At 39.9% G+C, this 18,020-nt stretch overlaps 2 non-coding genes across 2 annotated transcripts; both read right to left on the bottom strand.

Moving 5' to 3' along the window:
- Positions 1–3,960: 3,960 nt before the first annotated feature.
- On the bottom strand, positions 3,961–4,068 carry LOC112766825 (small nucleolar RNA R71). Its single transcript, XR_003184571.1, has one exon. It is a non-coding gene; the product is annotated as a small nucleolar RNA R71 (small nucleolar RNA).
- Positions 4,069–16,266: 12,198 nt separating this feature from the next.
- LOC112767796 (small nucleolar RNA R71) lies at positions 16,267–16,370 on the bottom strand. The gene has a single exon (XR_003185242.1). It is a non-coding gene; the product is annotated as a small nucleolar RNA R71 (small nucleolar RNA).
- Positions 16,371–18,020: the final 1,650 nt, after the last annotated feature.

Here is an 18,020-nt window from a genome sequence, read left to right as displayed (position 1 = left end):
TTTAGGGAAGAGGTGTTGAGGTGATTAGTGATGAGCGGATAATTTGTACGCTTTTTGGCATTGTTTTTAGTATGTTTTTAGTATGATCTAGTTAGTTTTTAGTATATTTTTATTAGTTTTTAGTTAAAATTCACTTTTCTGGACTTCACTATGAGATTGTGTGTTTTTCTGTGATTTCAGGTATTTTCTGGCTGAAATTGAGGGACCTGAGCAAAAATCTGATTCAGAGACTAAAAAGGACTGCAGATGCGGTTGGATTCTGACCTCCCTGCACTCGAAGTGGATTTTCTGGAGCTACAGAAGCCCAATTGGCGCGCTCTCAACGGCGTTGGAAAGTAGACATCCTGGGCTTTCCAGAAATATATGATAGTCCATACTTTGCCCAAGATTTGATGGCCCAAACCGGCGTTCAAAGTCACCCTCAGAAATCCCAGCGTTAAACGCTGGAACTGGCACCAAAATGGGAGTTAAACGCCCAAACTGGCATAAAAGCTGGCGTTGAACTCCAAGAGAAGTCTCTGCACGAAAATGCTTCATTGCTCAGCCCAAGCACACACCAACTGGGCCCGGAAGTGGATTTTTATGTCATTTACTCATTTCTGTAAACCTTAGGCTACTAGTTTTCTATAAGTAGGACCTTTTACTATTGTATTGAGATATCGAGGGGTAGCTATCTTCATTGTTATGCTATCTTAGATCACTGGGAGGCTGGCCTCATGGCCATGCCTAGACCTTGTTCTTATGTATTTTCAACGGTGGAGTTTCTACACACCATAGATTAAGGTGTGGAGCTCTGCTGTACCTCGAGTATTAATGCAATTACTATTGTTCTTCCATTCAATTCCGCTTGTTCTTGTTCTAAGATATCACTTGTTCTTCAACTTGATGAATGTGATGATCCGTGACACTCATCATCATTCTCACCTATGAACGTGTGACTGACAACCACCTCCGTTCTACCTTCGATTGGGTGAATATCTCTTGGATTCCTGATTGCACGATGCATGGTTGATCGCCTGACAACCGAGCCAACCATTCCGTGAGATCAGAGTCTTCGTGGTATAGGCTAGAACTGATGGCGGCATTCAAGAGAATCCGGAAGGTCTAACCTTGTCTGTGGTATTCTGAGTAGGATTCAATGATTGAATGACTGTGACATGCTTCAAACTCCTAGCAGGCGGGGCGTTAGTGACAGACGCAAAAGAATCACTGGATTCTATTCCGGCCTGACCGAGAACCGACAGATGATTAGCCATGCTGTGACAGAGCATAGGAACATTTTCACTGAGAGGATGGGAGGTAGCCACTGACAACGGTGAAACCCTTGCATAAGCTTGCCATGGAAAGGAGTAAGAAGGATTGGATGAAGACAGTAGGAAAGCAGAGAGACGGAAGGGAAGGCATCTTCATGCGCTTATCTGAAGTTCCTACCAATGAATTACATGAGTACCTCTATCTTTATCTTTATGTTTTTATGCGTTCATCACCATATCCATTTGAGTTTGCCTGACTAAGATTTACAAGATGACCATAGCTTGCTTCATACTAACAATCTCCGTGGGATCGACCCTTACTCGCGTAAGGTTTATTACTTGGACGACCCAGTGCACTTGCTGGTTAGTTGTGCGAAGTTGTGTTAATGCCATGGTATTGAACACCAAGTTTTTGGGGTTCATGACCGGGGATTATGAGAGTTGTGAAAAGTATTGTTCACAATTTCGCGCACCAAGTTTTTGGCGCCGTTGCCGGGGATTGTTCAAGTTTTGAGCAAGCTTTTGGTCCGGTAACATCAGTGCCAAAATCCAGCAACAGCACCAAGTTTTTGGCGCCGTTGCCGGGGATTGTTAAGTTTGGACAACTGACGGTTCATCTTGTTGCTTAGATTAGGTATTTTTTTTTCGGAGTTCTTAAAGATGAATTCTAGAGTTTCATGATGATTTGTTGAAATCTGGCTGGCTGTGAAGCCATGTCTAATTCCATTGGACCGAGGTTTCAACTTATCGTCACAAAAGCTTGTTGATTTCTATCAATCTTGCTATTGGAGCAGTGATCTGCTAAGGCTTGGTTGGCCATTGGCCATGTCTAGTGTTTTGGACCGAAGCTTTCCTTGAAAGCTTGGCTGGCTGTGAAGCCATGTCTAATTCCTGGACCGGAGTCTTAGACTAGCATTGCACTGATTCCTGGAATTCTCATTAAGAACTTTGATACCTTTTTCCACTTAATTTTCGAAAAAGCACAAAAAAATTTACAAAATCATAAAAACAAAATTATTCTATGTTTCTTGTTGAGACACTAGTCTCATGTTAAGTTTGGTGTCAATTGCATGCATCATTCATGTGTCTTAGTGATCTTCAAGATGTTCTTGATGATTTCTTACTCTAATCTTTAAATTCTCTTGACTTGAGTGTTTTGTGTGTCTCATATGCATTCTCATTAGTGTCAGTGGTATACAAACTGCTAAGTTTGGTGTCTTGCATGCATTGTTATTTGATTCTTGTTGCATTTTGATTTATCCTTATTATTAAAAATCCAAAAATATTTGTAATTTGTGTCTTTTCAAGTCAATAATACAGAAGAATTGAAGATTCAGAACATTCAGCAGAGGAATTGCACAGAAAAAGCTGGGCGTTCAAAACGCCCAGTGAAGAAGGACAGACTGGCGTTTAAACGCCAGCCAGGGTACCTGGTTGGGCGTTTAACGCCCAAAAGGGTATAGTTTTGGGCGTTAAACGCCAGAATGTGCACCATTCTGGGCGTTTAACGCCAGGATGGCTAAAGGGGGAAGATTTTGTTTTCAAATCAGATTTTTTTTCAAGTTTTCAAAGTTTTTCAATCAAATCTTTTTCAAAATCAATTTCTTTCCATTTTCAAAGATACTTACTATCAATTAATGATTTGATTCAACATTTCAAGTATGTTGCCTTTTCTATTGAGAAAGGTTTAATGGTTGAATCATATCTTTTCTTGTTAGTCAAGTTTTTAATTTTCAAAATCAAATCTTTTTAAAATGTTTTCAAATCATATCTTCTCAATCACATTTTTTTAAAACCAATCATATCTTCTTAACCACATCTTTTTCAAAATAGTTTTCAATCAAATCTTTTTGATTTCTAATTTCAAAATCTTTTTCAAAAATCACTTGATCTCTTTCCCACTTTCATTTTCGAAAATCAAGTAGTGTTTTCAAAAATGTTTTCAAAATCTTTTACTTAATTTTCGAAAATTACTTCCCTTCTTCTCATATCCTTCTATTTATGGACTAACACTATCCCTTAATGCAAAATTCGAACTCCATCTTCTTTGATAAGTTCGAATTTTCTACTTCTGTCTTCTACTTTTCTTTTCCTCTGACACCTAAAGGAATCTCTATACTGTGACATAGAGGATTCCACATTTTCTTGTTCCCTTCTCTTTCTTATGAGCAGAAGCAAAGACAAAAACATTCTTGTTGAGGCTGATCCTGAACCTGAAAGGACCTTGAAGAAAAAGCTAAGAGAAGCCAAAGCACAACTCTCTTTAGAGGACCTAACCGAATCCTTCAAAGAAGAAGAACCTATGGCAGCCGAAAACAACAACAATGCCAACAATGCAAGGAAGGTGCTGGGTGACTTCACTGCACCTACTCCCGATTTCTATGGGAGAAGCATCTCTATCCCTGCCATTGGAGCAAACAACTTTGAGCTTAAGCCTCAATTAGTTTCTCTAATGCAACAGAATTGCAAGTTCCATGGACTTCCATTGGAAGATCCTCATCAGTTCTTAGCTGAATTCTTGCAAATCTGTGACACTGTCAAGACTAATGGGGTTGACCCTGAGGTCTACAGACTTATGCTATTCCCTTTTGCTGTAAGAGACAGAGTTAGAACATGGTTGGACTCACAACCTAAAGAAAGCCTAGACTCTTGGGAAAAGCTAGTCAATGCCTTCTTGGCAAAGTTCTTTCCACCTCAAAAATTGAGTAAGCTTAGAGTGGAAGTCCAAACCTTCAGACAGAAGGAAGGAGAATCCCTCTATGAAGCTTGGGAAAGATACAAACAATTAATCAGAAAGTGTCCTTCTGATATGCTTTCTGAATGGAGCATCATAGGTATCTTCTATGATGGTCTCTCTGAACTGTCCAAGATGTCTTTGGATAGCTCTGCTGGAGGATCTCTTCACCTGAAGAAGACGCCTACAGAAGCTCAAGAGCTGATTGAAATGGTTGCAAATAACCAATTCATGTACACTTCTGAAAGAAATCCTGTGAACAATGGGACTAGTCAGAAGAAAGGAGTTCTTGAGATTGACACTCTGAATGCCATATTGGCTCAGAACAAAATATTGACTCAACAAGTCAATATGATTTCTCAAAGTCTGTCTGGAATGCAAAATGCACCAAGCAGTACTAAAGAAGCTTCATCTGAGGAAGAAGCCTATGATCCTGAGAACCCTTCAATGGAAGAGGTGAATTACATGGGAGAACCCTATGGAAACACCTATAATCCTTCATGGAGAAATCATCCAAATTTTTCATGGAAGGATAAACAGAGACCCCAACAAGGTTTCAACAATAATAATGGTGGAAGAAACAGGTTTAGCAATAGCAAGCCTTTTCCATCATCTTCTCAGCAACAGACAGAGAGTTCTAAGCAGAATACCTCTGACTTAGCAACCATGGTCTCTGATCTGATCAAAACCACTTAAAGTTTCATGACTGAAACAAGGTCCTCCATTAGAAATTTGGAGGCACAAGTGGGTCAGCTGAGCAAGAAAATTACTGAACTCCCTCCTAGTACTCTTCCAAGCAATACAGAAGAAAATCCAAAAGGAGAGTGCAAGGCCATCAACATGGCCGAATTTGGAGAGGAGGAAGAGGCAGTGAACGCCACTGAGGAAGGCCTCACTGGGCGTCCACTGGCCTCCAATGAGTTCCCCAATGAGGAACCATGGGAATCTGAGGCTCAAACTAAGACCATAGAGATTCCATTGGACTTACTTCTGCCATTCATGAGCTCTGATGAGTATTCTTCCTCTGAAGAGGATGAGTATGTCACTGAAGAGCAAGTGGCTAAATACCTTGGAGCAATCATGAAGCTAAATGACAAGTTATTTGGAAATGAGACTTGGGAGGATGAACCCCCTTTGCTCACCAAAGAGCTGGATGACTTGTCTAGGCAGAAATTACCTCAAAAGAGACAGGATCCTGGGAAGTTTTCAATACCTTGTACCATAGGCACCATGACCTTCAAGAAGGCCTTGTGTGACTTAGGGTCAAGTGTAAACCTCATGCCTCTCTCTGTAATGGAGAAGTTAGGGATCTCTGAGGTACAAGCTGCAAAAATCTCACTAGAGATGGCAGACAACTCAAGAAAATAAGCCCATGGACTTGTAGAGGATGTTCTGGTTAAAGTTGAAGACCATTACATCCCTACCGATTTTATAGTCCTAAAGACTGGGAAGTGCATGGATGAATCCATCATCCTTGGCAGACCCTTCCTAGCCACAGCAAAGGCTGTGATTGATGTTGATAGAGGAGAGTTGATCATTCAAGTGAATGAAGAATCCTTGGTGTTTAAGGCCCAAGGATATCCCTCTGTCATCATGGAGAGGAAGCATGAAGAGCTTCTCTCAAAAACAGAGCCCCCACAGTCAAACTCTAAGTTTGGTGTTGGGAGGCCACAACCAAACTCTAAGTTTGGTGTTGAACCCCCACATTCAAACTCTAAGTTTGGTGTTGGAAGGTTCCAACATAGCTCTAAGCATTTCTGAGGCTCCATGAGAGTCCTCTGTCAAGCTAATGACATTAAAGAAGCGCTTGTTGGGAGGCAACCCAATGTTTTATAATTAACTATTTTCCTTTGTCATTTTATGTTTTTTTTTGTAGGTTGATGATCATGAGAAGTCACAAAATCAATGAAAAAAGCAAAAACAGAATGAAAAACAGGAAAAAAAATAGCACACCCTGGAGGACGCACCTACTGGCGTTTAAACGCCAGTGAGGTTAGCAGATGGGCGTTTAACGCCCAGTCTGGCACCATTCTGGGCGTTTAACGCCAGAAAGGGGCACCAGACTGGCGTTAAACGCCAGAAAAGGGCAAGAAGCTGGCGTTAAACGCCAGAAATGGGCACCAGCCCGGCGTTTAACGCCAGAATTGGCACAAAACGAGATTTTGCTTGCCATTTGGTGCAGGGATGACTTTTCCTTGACACCTCAGGATCTGTGGACCCCACAGGATCCCCACCTACCCCACCACTCTCTCTCTTCTTCACCCATTCACCAATCACCTCAACACCTCTTCCCCAAAAACCCTTCACCTATCAAATCCCATCTTTCTCTTTACCACTCACATCCATCCTTCATAAAACCCCACCTACCCCACCATTCAAATTCAAACCACTCTCCCACCCAAACCCACCCATCCATGACCGAACCCACCCTTCCCCCACTCCTATATAAACCCTCCTTCACTCCTTCATTTTCACACAACATACACACCACTTCTCCCCTTCTTGGCCGAAAACAAAAGCCATTCCCTTTCCCCTCATTTCTTCTTCTTCTACTCTCTTCTTTCTTCTTTTGCTCGAGGACGAGCAAACCTTTTAAGTTTGGTGTGGTAAAAGCATTGCTTTTTGTTTTTCCATAACCATTTATGGCATCCAAGGCCGGAGAAACCTCTAGAAAGAGGAAAGGGAAGGCAAAAGCTTCCACCTCCGAGTCATGGGAGATGGAGAGATTCATCTCAAGGGTGCATCAAGACCACTTCTATGAAGTTGTGGCCTTGAAGAAGGTGATCCCCGAGGTCCCTTTTTTACTCAAAAAGGGTGAATATCCGGAGATCCGACATGAGATCCGAAGAAGAGGTTGGGAAGTTCTTACCAACCCCATTCAACAAGTCGGAATCTTGATGGTTCAAGAATTCTATGCCAATGCATGGATCACCAAGAACCATGATCAAAGTGTGAACCCGGATCCAAAGAATTATCTTACTGTGGTTCGGGGGAAATACTTGGATTTCAGTCCGGAAAGTGTAAGGTTGGCATTCAACTTGCCCATGATGCAAGGAGATGAACATCCTTACACTAGAAGGGTCAACTTTGATCAAAGGTTGGACCAAGTCCTCACAATCATATGTGAAGAGGGCGCCCAATGGAAGAGAGATTCAAGAGGGAAGCCGGTTCAATTGAGAAGGCATGACCTCAAACCCGTGGCTAGAGGATGGTTGGAGTTTATCCAACGCTCAATCATTCCCACTAGCAACCGGTCCGAAGTTACCATAGACCGGGCTATCATGATTCATAGCATCATGATTGGAGAAGAAATAGAAGTTCATGAGGTTATAGCTCAAGAACTTTATAAGGTGGCTGACAAGTCCTCTACCTTGGCAAGGTTAGCCTTTCCTCATCTCATTTGTCACCTCTGTTATTCAGTTGAAGTTGACATAGAGGGAGACATCCCTATTGATGAGGACAAGCCCATCACTAAGAAGAGGATGGAGCACACAAGAGACCCCACTCATCATGAGATCCCTGAGACACCTCAAGGGATGCACTTTCCTCCACAAAACTATTGGGAGCAACTAAATACCTCCCTAGGAGAATTGAGTTCCAACATGGGACAACTAAGGGTGGAGCATCAAGAACACTCCATTATCCTCCATGAAATTAGAGAAGATCAAAGAATCATGAGAGAGGAGCAACAAAGACAAGGAAGAGACATTGAGGAGCTCAAGCACTCCATAGGATCTTCAAGAGGAAGAAAGAGCCGCCATCACTAAGGTGGACCCGTTCTTTGATTTCCTTGTTCTTTATTCTTCTGTTTTTCGAATTTTATGCTTATGTTTATCTATGTTTGTGTCTTGTGATCATTAGTGTCTATGCCTTAAAGTTATGAATGTCCTATGAATCCATCACCTCTCTTAAATAAAAACGTGCTTAATTGAAAAAGAGTAGAATTGCATGAATTTTGAATTTTATAACAGTTTAATTATTTTGATGTGGTGGCAATACTTCTGTTCTCTGAATGTATGCTTAAACAGTGCATATGTCTTTTGAATTTGTGGTTCATGAATGTTGGCTCTTGAAAGAATGATGAAAAAGGAGACATGTTACTGAGGATCTGAAAAATCATAAAAATGATTCTTGAAGCAAGAAAAAGCAATGAAAAAAAAATCGAAAAAAATAGAGAAAAGGGGAGAAAAAGAAAGAAAAAGAAATAAAGTTGTGATCCAAGGCAAAAAGAGTGTGCTTAAGAACCCTGGACACCTCTAATTGGGGACTCTAGCAAAGCTGAGTCACAATCTGAAAAGGTTCACCCAATTATGTGTCTGTGGCATGTATGTATCCGGTGGTAATACTGGAAGACAGAGTGCTTTGGGCCACGGCCAAGACTCAATAAGTAGCTATGTTCAAGAATCATCATACTTTACTAGGAGAATCAATAACACTATCTGGATTCTAAGTTCCTAAAGAAGCCAACCATTCTGAATTTCAAAGGATAGAGTGAGATGCCAAAACTGTTCAGAGGCAAAAAGCTAAAAGCCCCGCTCATCTAATTGATACTGATCTTCATAGATGTTTTTGGAATTCATTGCATATTCTCTTCTTTTTATCTTGTTTGATTTTCAGTTGCTTGAGGACAAGCAACAATTTAAGTTTGGTGTTGTGATGAGCGGATAATTTGTACGCTTTTTGGCATTGTTTTTAGTATGTTTTTAGTATGATCTAGTTAGTTTTTAGTATATTTTTATTAGTTTTTAGTTAAAATTCACTTTTCTGGACTTCACTATGAGATTGTGTGTTTTTCTGTGATTTCAGGTATTTTCTGGCTGAAATTGAGGGACCTGAGCAAAAATCTGATTCAGAGACTAAAAAGGACTGCAGATGCTGTTGGATTCTGACCTCCCTGCACTCGAAGTGGATTTTCTGGAGCTACAGAAGCCCAATTGGCGCGCTCTCAACGGCGTTGGAAAGAAGACATCCTGGGCTTTCCAGAAATATATGATAGTCCATACTTTGCCCAAGATTTGATGGCACAAACCGGCGTTCAAAGTCACCCTCAGAAATCCCAGCGTTAAACGCTGGAACTGGCACCAAAATGGGAGTTAAACGCCCAAACTGGCATAAAAGCTGGCGTTTAACTCCAAGAGAAGTCTCTGCACGAAAATGCTTCATTGCTCAGCCCAAGCACACACCAAGTGGGCCCGGAAGTGGATTTTTATGTCATTTACTCATTTCTGTAAACCTTAGGCTACTAGTTTTCTATAAGTAGGACCTTTTACTATTGTATTGAGATATCGAGGGGTAGCTATCTTCATTGTTATGCTATCTTAGATCACTGGGAGGCTGGTCTCATGGCCATGCCTAGACCTTGTTCTTATGTATTTTCAACGGTGGAGTTTCTACACACCATAGATTAAGGTGTGGAGCTCTGCTGTACCTCGAGTATTAATGCAATTACTATTGTTCTTCCATTCAATTCCGCTTGTTCTTGTTCTAAGATATCACTTGTTCTTCAACTTGATGAATGTGATGATCCGTGACACTCATCATCATTCTCACCTATGAACGTGTGACTGACAACCACCTCCGTTCTACCTTCGATTGGGTGAATATCTCTTGGATTCCTGATTGCACGATGCATGGTTGATCACCTGACAACCGAGCCAACCATTCCGTGAGATCAGAGTCTTCGTGGTATAGGCTAGAACTTATGGCGGCATTCAAGAGAATCCGGAAGGTCTAACCTTGTCTGTGGTATTCTGAGTAGGATTCAATGATTGAATGACTGTGACGTGCTTTAAACTCCTAGCAGGCGGGGCGTTAGTGACAGACGCAAAAGAATCACTGGATTCTATTCCGGCCTGACCGAGAACCGACAGATGATTAGCCATGCTGTGACAGAGCATAGGAACATTTTCACTGAGAGGATGGGAGGTAGCCACTGACAACGGTGAAACCCTTGCATAAGCTTGCCATGGAAAGGAGTAAGAAGGATTGGATGAAGACAGTAGGAAAGCAGAGAGACGGAAGGGAAGGCATCTTCATGCGCTTATCTGAAGTTCCTACCAATGAATTACATGAGTACCTCTATCTTTATCTTTATGTTTTTATGCGTTCATCACCATATCCATTTGAGTTTGCCTGACTAAGATTTACAAGATGACCATAGCTTGCTTCATACTAACAATCTCCGTGGGATCGACCTTTACTCGCGTAAGGTTTATTACTTGGACGACCCAGTGCACTTGCTGGTTAGTTGTGCGAAGTTGTGTTAATGCCATGGTATTGAACACCAAGTTTTTGGGGTTCATGACCGGGGATTATGAGAGTTGTGAAAAGTATTGTTCACAATTTCGCGCACCAATTAGTGAATGGGTGAAGAAGAGAGAGAGTGGTGGGGTAGGTGGGGATCCTGTGGGGTCCACAGACCCTGAGGTGTCAAGAAAAATTCATCCCTGCACCAAGTGGCGAGCAAAAATGCTCCTTCTGCCAATTCTGGTGTTAAACGCCGGGCTGGTGCCCATTTCTGGCGTTTAACGCTAGCTTCTTGCCCCTTCCTGGCGTTTAACGCCAGTCTGGTGCCCCTTTCTGGCGTTAAACACCCAGAATGGTGCCAGACTGGGCGTTAAACGCCCATTTGCTGTCTTCACTGGCGTTTAAATGCCAACAAGTTTTCCTCCAGGGTGTTCTGTTTTTCTTTATGTTTTTCATTCTGTTTTTTCTTTTTTCAGTTGATTTTGTGATTTCCAATGATCATCAACCTATAGAAAACATAAAATAACAAAAGGAAAATAGATAAATATAACATTGGGTTGCCTCCCAACAGGCGCTTCTTTAATGTCATTAGCTTGACAGTGGGCCCTCATGGAGCCTCACAGATACTCAGAGCAATGTTGTAACCACCCAACACCAAACTTAGAGTTTGAATGTGGGGGTTCAACACCAAACTTAGAATTTGGTTGTGGCCTCCCAACACCAAACTTAGAGTTTGACTGTGAGGGCTCTGTTTGACTCTGTTTTGAGGGAAGCTCTTCATGCTTCCTCTCTATGGTTACAGAGGGATATCCTTGAGCCTTAAACACAAAGGATTCTTCATTCACTTGAATGATCAATTCTCCTCTGTCAATATCAATCACAGCCTTTGCTGTGGCTAGGAAGGGTTCGCCAAAGATGATGGATTCATCCATGCACTTCCCAGTCTCTAGGACTATGAAATCAGCAGGGATGTAATGGTCTTCAATCTTTACCAGAACATCCTCTACAAGTCCATAAGCTTATTTTCTTGAATTGTCTACCATCTCTAGTGAGATTCTTGCAGCTTGTACCTCAAAGATCCCTAGCTTCTCCATTACAGAGAGAGGCATGGGGTTTATGCTTGACCCTAGGTCACATAGAGCCTTCTTGAAGGTCATGGTGCCTATTTTACAAGGTATTGAGAACTTTCTAGGGTCCTGTCTCTTTTGAGGTAATCTCTGCCTAGTCAAGTTATCCAGTTCTTTGGTGAGCAAAGGGGTTCATCCTCCCAAGTCTCATTACCAAATAACTTGTCATTTAGTTTCATGATTGCTCCAAGGTACTTAGCTACTTGCTCTTCAGTGACATCTTCGTCCTCTTCAGAGGAAGAATACTCATCAGAGCTCATGAATGGCAGAAGTAAATCCAATGGAATCTCTATGGTCTCAGTGTGAGCCTCAGATTCCCATGGTTCCTCATTAGGGAACTCATTGGAGGCCAGTGGACGTCCATTAAGGTCTTCCTCAGTGGCGCTCACTGCCTCTTTCTCCTCTCCAAATTCGGCCATGTTGATGGCCTTACACTCTCCTTTTGGATTCTCTTCTGTATTGCTTGGAAGAGTACTAGAAGGGAGTTCAGTAACTTTCTTACGCAGCTAACCCACTTGTGCCTCCAAGTTTCTAATGGAGGACCTTGTTTCAGTCATGAAACTTTGAGTGGCTTTGATTAGATCAGAGACCATGGTTGCTAAGTCAGAGTGGCTATGCTTAGAATTCTCTGTCTGTTGCTGAGAAGATGATGGAAAAGGCTTGCCATTGCTAAACCTGTTTCTTCCACCATTAGTGTTGTTGAAACCTTGTTGAGGTCTCTGTTGATCCTTCCATGAGAGATTTGGATGATTTCTCCATGAAGGATTATAGGTGTTTCCATAGGGTTCTCCCATGTAATTCACCTCTTCCATTGAAGGGTTCTCAAAATCATAAGCTTCTTCTTCAGATGAAGCATCCTTAGTACTGCTTGGTGCAGCTTGCATTCCAAACAGACTTTGAGAAATCATATTGACTTACTGAGTCAATATTTTGTTCTGAGCCAGTATGGCATTTAGAGTATCAATCTCAAGAACTCCTTTCTTCTGATTCGTCCCATTGTTCACAGGATTCCTTTCAGAAGTGCACATGAATTGGTTATTTGCAACCATTTCAATGATTTCTTGAGCTTCTGCAGGCATCTTCTTTAGATGAAGAGATCCTCCAGCAGAGCTGTTGATGAGCGGATAATTTATACGCTTTTTGGCATTGTTTTTAGGTAGTTTTTAGTAAGTTCAAGCTACTTTTAGGGATGTTTTCATTAGTTTTTATGTTAAATTCACATTTCTGGACTTTACTATGAGTTTGTGTGTTTTTCTGTGATTTCAGGTAATTTCTGGCTGAAATTGAGGGACTTGAGCAAAACTCTGAAAAAGGCTGACAAAAGAACTGCTGATGCTGTTGGAATCTGACCTCCCTGCACTCAAAATAGATTTTCTAGAGTTACAGAACTCAAAATGGCGCTCTCTCAACGGCGTTGGAAAGTAGACATCCAGAGATTTCCAGAAATATATAATAGTCCATACTTTATTCGGGAATTGATGATGTAAAGTGGCGCTCAATGCCAAGTACATGCTGCTGTCTGGAGTTAAACGCCAGAAACACGTCACAACCCGGAGTTGAACACCAGAAATATGCTATAACTTGGCGTTCAACTCCAAGAAATGCCTCAGCTCGTGGATAGATCAAGCTCAGCCCAAGCATACACCAAGTAGGCCCCGGAAGTGGATTTATGCATCAATTACTTACTTCTGTAAACTCTAGTAGCTAGTCTAGTATATATAGGACATTTAACTATTGTATTAGACATCTTTTGGCCATTCGGTCTTTTGATCATTCAGGGGGCTGGCCTATCGGCCATGCCTGAACCTTTCACTTATGTATTTTCAACGGTGGAGTTTCTACACACCATAGATTAAGGGTGTGGAGCTCTGCTATACCTCAAGTTTCAATACAATTACTATTATTTTCTACTCAAGTCTCTTTTATTCTTATTCCAAGATATATGTTGCACTTCAACTTGATGAATGTGATGATCTGTGACACTCATCATCATTCTCACCTATGAACGCACGTGACTGACAACCACTTACGCTCTACCTTAGGCCGGGCGCATATCTCTTAGATTCCCCAACAGAATCTTCGTGGTATAAGCTAGATAGATGGCAGCATTCATGGGAATCCGAAAAGTCTAACCTTGTCTGTGGTATTCCGAGTATGATTCTGGGAATTTGGAAAGTCTAACCTTGTCTGTGGTATTCTGAGTAAGATTCTGGTATTGACTGACTGTGACGAGCTTCAAACTTCTGAAGGCTGGGGGTTAGTGACAGACGCAAAAGAATCAAGGGATTCTATTCCAACCTGATGAGAACCGACAGATGATTAGCTGTGCTGTGACAAAGCATAGGACCATTTTCACTGAGAGGATGGGATGTAGCCATTGACAACGGTGATGCCTACATACAGCTTGCCATGGAAAGGAGTAAGAATGATTGAATGAATATAATAAGAAAGTAGAAATTCGAGAGGAGCACAGCATCTCCATACGCCTATCTGAAATTCCCACCATTAATTTACATAAGTATTTCTATCTTAGTTTATTTATCTTTATTTTCTATTTATTCCATTAATCAAATTTAAACCAATAATCCAATTATACTTGAATCCGCCTGACTGAGATTTACAAGGTGACCATAGCTTGCTTCATACCAACAATCTCTGTGGGATCGACCCTTACTCACGTAAGGTATTACTTGGACGACCCAGTACACTTGCTGGTTAAGATGAACGGAGTTGTGTCCACACATAATCAATAGCCATTAAATAAATCTCATGCAAATACAAAGAGGGTCACAATTTTGTTTACCAAGTTTTTGGCGCCGTTGCCGGGGATTGTTCGAGTATGGACAACTGACGGTTCATCTTGTTGCTCAGATTAGGTAATTTTCTTTTCAAAAATTTTTCAAAAAAAAAAATCTTTTTCAAAATTTTCTTTTCTTTTTAATTTTTCCAAAAATATTTTCGAAAAAATTTAATAATAATTAAAAAAAAATCATAAAATCATAAAAATCAAAAATATTTTATGTTTCTTGTTTGAGTCTTGGGTCAATTTTTAAGTTTGGTGTCAATTGCATGCTTTAAAAATTTTTCTTGCATTTTTCAAAAATTCCATGCATTCATGGTGTTCTTCATGATCTTCAAGTTGTTCTTGACAAGTCTTCTTGTTTGATCTTGATGTTTTCTTGTTTTGTGTTGTTTGTTGTTTTTCATATGCATTTTTTGTTTGTTAGAGTCCATGCATTAAAGATTTCTAGTTTGGTGTCTTGCATGTTTTCTTTGCATAAAAATTTTTTCAAAAATATGTTCTTGATGTTTATCATGATCTTCAAGTGTTCTTGGTGTTCATCTTGACATTCATAGTGTTCTTGCATGCATCTTGTGTTTTGATCCAAAATTTTTATGTTTTGGGTCATGTTTGTGTTTTTCTCTCTCATAATTAAAATTCAAAATAAAAATATATCTTTTCCTTTTTCTCTCCAAATTTCGAAATTTGGGTTGACTTGGTCAAAATTTTTAAAAAATAGTTGTTTCTTACAGTCAGTCAAATTTTCAATTTTAAAATCTTATCTTTTCAAAATCTTTTTCAAAAATCATATCTTTTTCTTTTTTTCTATTTTTCGAAAATTTCAAAAAAATCTTTTTCAAAATCTTTTTCTTATCTTTATATCAAATTTTCGAAAATTAGCTAACAATTAATGTGATTGATTCAAAAATTTGAAGTTTGTTACTTTCTTGTTAAGAAAGGTTCAATCTTTAAATTCTAAAATCATATCTTGTAGTTATTTGTTAGTTAAGTAATTTTAAAATTTAAATCTTCTTCAAACATATCTTTTTATCACACCTTTTTTTATCTTTATCAATCTTTTTCAAAAATTTTATCTTTTTCAAAATTTGATTTCAAAATATCTTATCTAACTTCTTATCTTCTTATCTTTTCAAATTTGATTTTAATATCTTTTTCAACTAATTAATTAACTTTTGTTTGTTTCTTATCTTATTCAAAACCACCTAACTAATTTTCCCTCTCTAATTTTCGAAAACATCTCATCCTTTTTCAAAAATTCTTTCTAATTAACTAATTGTTTTAAATTTTAATTTAATCTTATCTTATCTTTAATTTTCGAAAATCATTAACCTCATTTTCAAAATTATTTTCGAAATTCTCCCTCTCTTTTCTTATTCTATTTAATTATTTATTTACTAACACTTCTCTTCACCGCTCCTCATCTAAAAATCCGAACCCAATCTATCCCTTGTGTTTGGATTCTTCACTTTTCTTTCTTCTCCCCTTTCTTTTTCTACTAACATAAAGGAATCTCTATACTGTGACATAGAGGATTCCTCTTTCTTTTCTTGTTTTCTTCTCTTTCATATGAGCAGGAACAAGGAAAAAGACACTCTTGTTGAAGCAGATCCAGAACCTGAAAGGACTTTTGAAGAGGAAACTAAGAGAAGCTAAATTACAACAATCCAGAAGTAACCTTTCAGAAAATTTCGAACAAGAGAAGGAGATGGCAGCCGAACCCAATAATGATAATGCAAGAAGGATGCTTGGTGACTTCACCAAGCCCACGTCCAAATTTGATGGAAGAAGCATCTCCATTCCTGCCATTGGAGCCAATAATTTTGAGCTTAAGCCTCAATTAGTTGCCTTAATGCAACAAAACTGCAAGTTCTATGGACTTCCATCTGAAGATCCTTATCAGTTTTTAACTGAGTTCTTACAGATTTGTGAGACTGTAAAGACGAATGGAGTAGATCCTGAAGTCTACAGACTCATGCTTTTCCCTTTTGCAGTAAGAGACAGAGCTAGAATATGGTTGGATTCACAACCTAAGGATAGCCTGGACTCATGGGATAAGCTGGTCACGGCTTTCTTGGATAAATTCTTCCTCCTCAAAAGCTGAGCAAGCTTAGAGTGGATGTTCAGACCTTCAAACAAAAAGATGGTGAATCCCTCTATGAAGCTTGGGAAAGATACAAGCAGTTGACCAAAAGGTGTCCATCTGACATGTTTTCAGAATGAACCATATTAGATATATTCTATTATGGTCTATCTGAATTTTCAAAAATGTCATTGGACCATTCTGCAGGTGGATCCAGTCACCTAAAGAAAACACCTGCAGAAGCTCAAGAACTCATTGACATGGTTGCATATAACCAATTCATGTACACTTCTGAGAGGAATTCCGTGAATAATGGGACACCTCAGAGGAAGGGAGTTCTTGAAATTGATGCTCTGAATGCCATATTGGCTCAGAACAAAGTGTTGACTCAGCAAGTCAACATGATCTCTCAGAGTCTGAATGGATGGCAAAATGCATCCAACAGTACTAAAGAGGCAGCTTCTGAAGAAGCTTATGATCCTGAGAACCCTGCAATAGCAGAGGTAATTACATGGGTGAACCTTATGGAAACACCTATAATTCATCATGGAGAAATCATCCAAATTTCTCATGGAAGGATCAACAAAAGCCTCAACAAGGCTTTAATAATGGTGGACACAATAGGCTGAGCAATAGCAAGCCTTTTCCATCATCTTCTCAGCAACAGACAGAGAATTCTGAACAAAACACTTCTAATTTAGCCAATTTAGTCTCTGATCTGTCAAATGCCACTTTCAGTTCATGAGTGAAACAAGATCCTCCATCAGAAATCTGGAGGCACAAGTGGGCCAGCTGAGTAAGAAAGTCATTGAAAATCCTCCCAGTATTCTCCCAAGCAATACAGAAGAGAATCCAAAAGGAGAGTGCAAGGCCATGATTAATCAATATGGTCGAATGCACAAGGAGAGGAGGACGAAAATCCTAGTGAGAGGACCTCCTGGGACGTCTCTCAAGCAAGAGAGAGTTTCCTATTAAGGATCCAAAGGAATCTGAGGCTCAAATAGAGACCATAGAGATTCCATTAAATCTCCTTCTGCCATTCATGAGCTCTGAAGACTATTCTTCCTCTGAGAGGATGAAATGTGACTGGAGAGCAAGTTGCTCAATATTTAGAGCTATCATGAAGCTGAATGCCAAGTCGTTTAGTAATAGACTTGGAAAGTAACCTCCCTTGCTCATTAGTGAACTAGACACCTGGATTCAGCAAATTTTACCTCAAAAGAAACAAGATCCTGGCAAGTTCTTAATACCTTTACATAGGCACATGACCTTTGAAAACTCAGTGATCTGGGGTCAGGGATAAATCTATGCCACTCTCTGTAATGGAGAACTGGGATCATTGAGGTACAACAGCCTTGTTCTCATTACAATGGCAACAAGTCATTGAGACGAAAAAGCCTATGGAAATATAGAGGACGTGTTATAAAGCAAAAATTGAAAGCCTTACATCTCCTGATCAAGAAGAGCCCCCACAGTCAAACTCTAAGTTTGGTGTTGGGAGGCCACAACCAAACTCTAAGTTTGGTGTTAGGACTATACAACACTGACCTGATCACCTTTGTGGCTCCATGAGAGCACAATGTCAAGCTATTGACATTAAAGAAGCGCTTGTTGGGAGGCAACCCAATTTTATTTATCTACTTTTTATTTTTATTTTATTTTATTGTTATTTGTGTTTATTAGGTACATGATCATGAGGAGTCACGAAAAAATCATAAAAATTAAAAAACAGAATCAAAAACAGCAGAAAAAAATTTGCACCCTGGAGGAAGACAGA

This window comes from Arachis hypogaea, chromosome 2 (genome assembly GCF_003086295.3).
Source record: "Arachis hypogaea cultivar Tifrunner chromosome 2, arahy.Tifrunner.gnm2.J5K5, whole genome shotgun sequence".
NCBI lineage: Eukaryota > Viridiplantae > Streptophyta > Magnoliopsida > Fabales > Fabaceae > Arachis > Arachis hypogaea.
Note: the sequence above shows the minus strand (reverse complement) of the source record. Positions and strands in the feature narration are given on the sequence as shown.